Raw genomic sequence first — 5,908 nt, forward strand, 5'->3', positions numbered from 1 at the left:
GGTGGGATGGGCTTCAGATTAGTATGACCGGGCGGCGCAACATCGAGGGCTGAAGGGCCTGTAATGTGCTGTAATGTTCTATGTTCTATGTACTAAAGAAACGGCCTGACAGGCTGTTTACGTTATTGGCTTTGGAGAAGACTTTGCCAGACAGAGGTCATTGCCTCTGTCTCAACCTCTTTTCTTAAAAAAAATACATCCAAAAGTCATAGTATTATCACAGTTCCCCTCAGCAATAAATCAAGTGCTATTTCCGCAGATATCCTGTAGATTGTCCTCAACTTTAATCTTCACCATGACTATGAAATGCATTTCCCAGGCCATTGTAAACAGTGCAGCTGTACAGACCATCGGCACTCTCATCCAGATGTTGAATTCGGTTTATGACCTCCAGCCTGGATGAGGTCTCCTCACCAATGACATGGTTTCCCCTGTACCAAGTGTACAACAGCGGCAGGAAACCGCCAGTGATGCCACAGGCCAATGTCAGATTACCCCCCTCACGAATCGTGCCATTCACGGGTGGATCACTAGCCAAATGGATTTGTTCGCGACGGGAATTCCTACAGTGGAAAACACCATTGTCAGGGCTAGCAGTAAGAGGAGGACTGTCAGCCACATTCCATACGATTGTTATTGATTCTATTTTGGTTTCAACTCCACTTTCCTGCCTCCATTCCCTTTAAAATTCCGTTTAACAGAATAAAGATCTATCCCCTCCTAAAATATATTGAGTCACCCAGTGTAACACCCACACACTCTGTGGTGAGGAGGTGAATTCGCACAAATTGACAACCAACCTCACTTTGAGAGAAGTCATTCCTCCTCAGCTCTGCTTTAAATCTGCCCCATTCCCTTCTTAAATTAAATAAAGAAGGATTTGTTTAATTAAGTAGAGTCAGTTTCGCACCTTATTGTCTGAAGGATACCCGAATAAAGATTGAGTGTCCCCTCAGAGAACTTGGCAACCTGGAAATGATGATTTCTTCCGCATTGACCCATACCTGACAAAGTGAGGGCAAATGGCTCACTACAGACAATGTGGGTAACAGCGTTTGCAGCACAGCAGGAGTAAATGACATCTTCCTCTTCAGGTGGCATGGTGACATTGAAAGCGGCTGCTCTCGAGCCAGTGACTGTTGTGTTACCCAAGAAGTGGTGGCGGTGACCGTACAGCAAGACGTTTATAGGCAGCGTCCCCCTTTTTAAGGTGCACTGACTGGTAAAGTGGTTTCCAACCGACACAACAGACACCTTCAGATCTGAGCAAATGGATGGGCAGCTCGCAGGGACTGGGGAGGGAAGAGAAAATTCAGTCATCGATGCAATGCAAAGATTTTTCATTTATATATTAAGGACAAAGGGTAACCAGGGAGAGAATATGTCCTCTCAAAGATCAGGAAATCAACCTATGTGTGGAGCCGCAGGAAATGTGGGACATATTAAACAAATATTTTGCATCAATGTTTACTGTGGAAAAGGACGTAGAAGATATAGAATGTAGGCAAATAGATGGTGACATCTTGAAAAAAGATGTCCATGTTACAGAGGAGGAGCTGCTGGATGTCATGAAACGCATAAGAGTGGATATGTCCCCAGGACCTGACCAGGTGTATCCTAGAAATTTGTGGGAAGCTAAGGAAGTGACTGCTGGAATATTTGTATCATCAATACTCACAGTGAGGTGGCAGCAGACTGAAGGTTGGCTAATATGTTGCCACTGCTTAAGAAAACTGGTAATGAAAAACCAGGGATCTGTACACTGGTGAGCCTGGTATCGGTGATGGAAAAGTTGTCGTAGGGAGTCCCGAGGGACAGGATTTATTTGCATTTGGAAAGGCAAGGATTGGTTAGGGATAGCCAGATGGCTTTGTGCATGGGACTTCATGTCTCATGAACATGATTAGTTTTTTGAAGATGTAACAGAGAGGATTGATGAAGGCAAAGCGGTGCAAGCGATCTATATGGACTTCAGTAAGGCGTTCAATAAAGTTCCACGTGGGAGACTGGTTAGCAAGGTTCGATCTCATGGAAAACAGGGAGAACTAGCCATTTGGATGCAGGACAGGCTCGAAAGTAGAAGACTGAGGATGGTGGTGAAGGATTGCTTTTCAGACTGGAGACCTGTGAAAAGTAAAGTGCCACTAGGATCAGTGCTGGGTACACAACGTTTCATCATTTATATAAATGGTTTGGATGTGAACATCGGAGATATAGTTCGTACGTTTGCAGATTACACCAAAATTGTGGATGTAGTGGACTGCGAAGAAGGTTACCTCAGATTACAATGGGATCTTGATCAGATGGGCCAATGGGCTGAGGAATGGTAGATGGAGTTTAATTTAGATAAATATGAGGAGTTTAATTTTGGAAAAGCAAATCAGAGCAGGAGTTACACACTTAATGGTAAGGTCCTAGCGAGTGTTGCTGAAGAAAGAGACTTTGAAGTGCAGGTTCGTAGTTCTTTGAAAGTAGAGTTACAGATAGTGAAGAAGGCGTTTGGTATGTTTTCCGTTATTGGTCAAAGCATTGCGTATAGGAGTTGGGAGGTCATACTGTACAGGACATTGGTTTGGCCTGTTTTGGAATATTGAGTGCAATTCTGGTCTCCTTCCTGTCAATAGGATGTTGTTAAACTTGAAAGCGTTCAGAAAGTATGTACGAGGATGTTGCCAGGGATGGAAGATTTGAGGTATAGGGGGAGTCTGCCAAGGCTGGGACTGCTTTCCATGGAACATCAGAGGCTGAGGGGTGACTTTATAGAGGTTTATAAAATCATGAGTGGCATCGATAAGATAAACAGTCAAGGTCTTTTCTCTACGATGGCAGAGTCCAGAACGAGAATGCATTGGCTTTTGGTGAGAGGGAAAAGACAGAAAAGGGACCTGAGTGACATTTTTGTTTCAGGCAGTCAGTGGTGTGTGTACGGAATGAACTGCCAGAGGAAGTGTTGCTGGCTGGTACAATTACAACATTTAAAACGCATCTGGAAGGGCTTCTGAATAGGAACGGTTTCGAGGGATATGGGCCAAGTACTGGCAAATGGGTCTACAGTAGTTTAAGATATATGGTCAGCATTGACGAGTTGGACTAAAAGATCTGTTTACATGCTGAATGTGAGATCGGCTGAATGGTCTGTTTCCGTGCTGTACATCACCAGGACCATATGACTCTGAATCCTGGGCAGTCAAAGCAATGGTCCCAGCTCAAATTGCACAAGAAAGTGACTTTTTAACACAAAGACCCACATTCCCAGAATTGAAGATGCAGTGGTAATTATAGGTACGGATTAATACAAGTCTTCAGTGCAGTGTTAAGCCCTTTGGCCCATCGAGTCTTACCACCCAAAAACAAATACCTTCCTATTCAAATCCCACTATCATCAAGATTGGTTCTAATGGCTAAAGAGATAAAAGATTATGGTGTGAAAGGGGAACAGAGCAATAAGTTGTTCGGCCAAAATCAGGTTGAATATTGAAGCAAGCTTCGAAAGGCCAAATGATCTCCTCGTACTCCGACTATCTGTCATGCTAAAAATGAAAAAATAACGTGCAGATCACCTCTAACATCCATTATTTCTCACATAATAAACCCACACTCATTCCACTTGGCCGAGTTGTGCTGCCATACCATAATTTACTTCATTTCATGTAATATTATGCGACTACCATTTAATTATAACATTTTATTTGGCCTGGCAATAAGAAAGGTAACAACTGTGGATCAACCTTACCACGATTGAGAAATCCAACTAACAGCTAACATACTTCACTAATTCCAAACAAACCTCAGTGCACTTTGTATCCTATTGACATTACTTTTCTTTTATTTCTTGGATTGGACGTGATAGGCTGGGTACAGCTTTAATCACGCTCGCCTCCAGTTTCCAAGTAGGTAAAAATCAGCTCCTTTCTGGAATCGCTGCAGTACATGAGTTAGAACATATAATAGAACATAGAACATTACAGCATAGCAAAGGTCATTTGACCCTCATTGTTGCACCAAGCTGTGAAACCAGTCCGAAGTATATCTAACCCATGCTTACCATTCTCGTCCATTAGCCTATCGAATGACTATTTAAATTTCCTTAACACTGGCGCCTATACTACTGTTGCAGGCAGTGCGTTCCACGCCCAGAATTCTCTCTGAGTAAAGAAACTACCTCTGACAACTATCCTAAATCTATCACCCTCAATTTAAAGCTATGTCCCCTCGTGCTAGCCATCACCATCAGAGGAAAAAGGATCTCACTGTTCAACCTATTTAACCCTCTAATCATCATATAGGTTTCAATTAAGTCTCCTCTCAAACTTCTTTACTCTAAGGAAAATAGCTTCAACTCTGTCAGCCTTTTTCTTGTAAGATCTTCCCTCCAAACCAAGCAACATCCTAGTAAATCTCCACTGAACCCTTTCCAAAGCTTCCACATTCTTACTGTAATGTGGTGACCAGAGATGTGCGTGATGCTCCAAGTGTGAGTGCACTAAAGTTTTGTACAGTTACAACATGACCTCATGGTTAAAAATGCAATCCCTCTACCAATGAAAACTGACACACTGTCTGCCTTCTTAACAACCCTGTCAACCTGCGTTGCAACTTCCAAGGATATATGTAGTTGGCTACCGAGATCTCTCTGCTCATCTGCACTACCAAGAATCTTATCGTTTTCCCAGTACTCTGCATTCCTGTTACTCTTTCCAAAGTGAATAACCTCACATTTTTCTGCATAAACTCCATTTGCCACCTTTCAGCCCAGCTCTGCAACTTATCCATGTTCCACTGTAACCTAAACATCCTTCGCTACTATCCACAGCCCTATCGACCTCCGTGTCATCCACAAATTTCCTAAACCATCATTCTATGCGTTCATACAGGTCATTTATAAAAATGACAAATAACAATGGATCCAAAATAAATCCTTGTGGTACACCACTCGTAACTGAACTCCAGGAAACCTGATCCAAAACGTTAAATCACCCTCAATCCCATGCCTCCGTATTTTGAGTAATAGGCTACCGTGTGGAACCTTATTAAAGACCTTATTGTAATCAATATGCACCACCTCAACCGCTTTACTTTCATCCAGCTGTTTGGTCACCTACTCAATGAACTCAATAAGGTTTGTGAGGCACAACCTACCCATCACAAAACTCTGTTGACTATCCCCAAACAACTTATTCCGTTCCAAATGATTATAAATCCTATCTCTTATAACTTTTCCCAACTCTTTACCCACAACAGAAGTAAGGCTTGCAGGGTTTCCTCCCACAATCCAAAAAAAATGTGCGGGTCAGGTGAATTGGCCATACTAAATTGCCCGTAGTGTTAGGTTAAAGGGGTAAATGTAGGGGTATGGGTGGGTTGCGCTTCGGCGGGTCGGTGTGGACTTGTTGGGCCGAAGGGCCTGTTTCCACACTGTAAATAATCTAATCTAATTTGTTATCCTCCAGTTTCCTGGCACTATTCCTCTAGACAATGACAACATAAAGATCAAAGCCAAAGGTTCGTCAATCTCCTACCCGGCTTCCCAGAGCATCCTAGGATAAATTCCATTCAGTCCAGGGGAAATGACTATTTTTACACTTCCCAGAATTGCTAACAGCTCCTCCTTGTGAACCTCAACACTATCTAGTCTAGTAGCCTGTAACTCAGTATTCTCCTCGACCACATTGTCTTTTTCTCGTGTGAATACTGACGAAACCTATTCATTTAGCTCTTCCCCTATCTCTTCTGACTCCAGGCAGAACTTCCCACGACTGTGCTGGCTTGGCCTAATCTTGCTCTAGTCAGTCTTTTAGTCCTCATACACCAATAGAAAGCCTGAGGGTTTTCGTTGATTCTATCGGCCAACAACTACTCATGTCCCCTCCTGGCTCTTCTTAGGTCTCTCTTTAAGTCTATCCTGGCT

The sequence above is a fragment of the Chiloscyllium plagiosum genome, chromosome 50, assembly GCF_004010195.1.
Source record: "Chiloscyllium plagiosum isolate BGI_BamShark_2017 chromosome 50, ASM401019v2, whole genome shotgun sequence".
NCBI classification, from domain to species: domain Eukaryota; kingdom Metazoa; phylum Chordata; class Chondrichthyes; order Orectolobiformes; family Hemiscylliidae; genus Chiloscyllium; species Chiloscyllium plagiosum.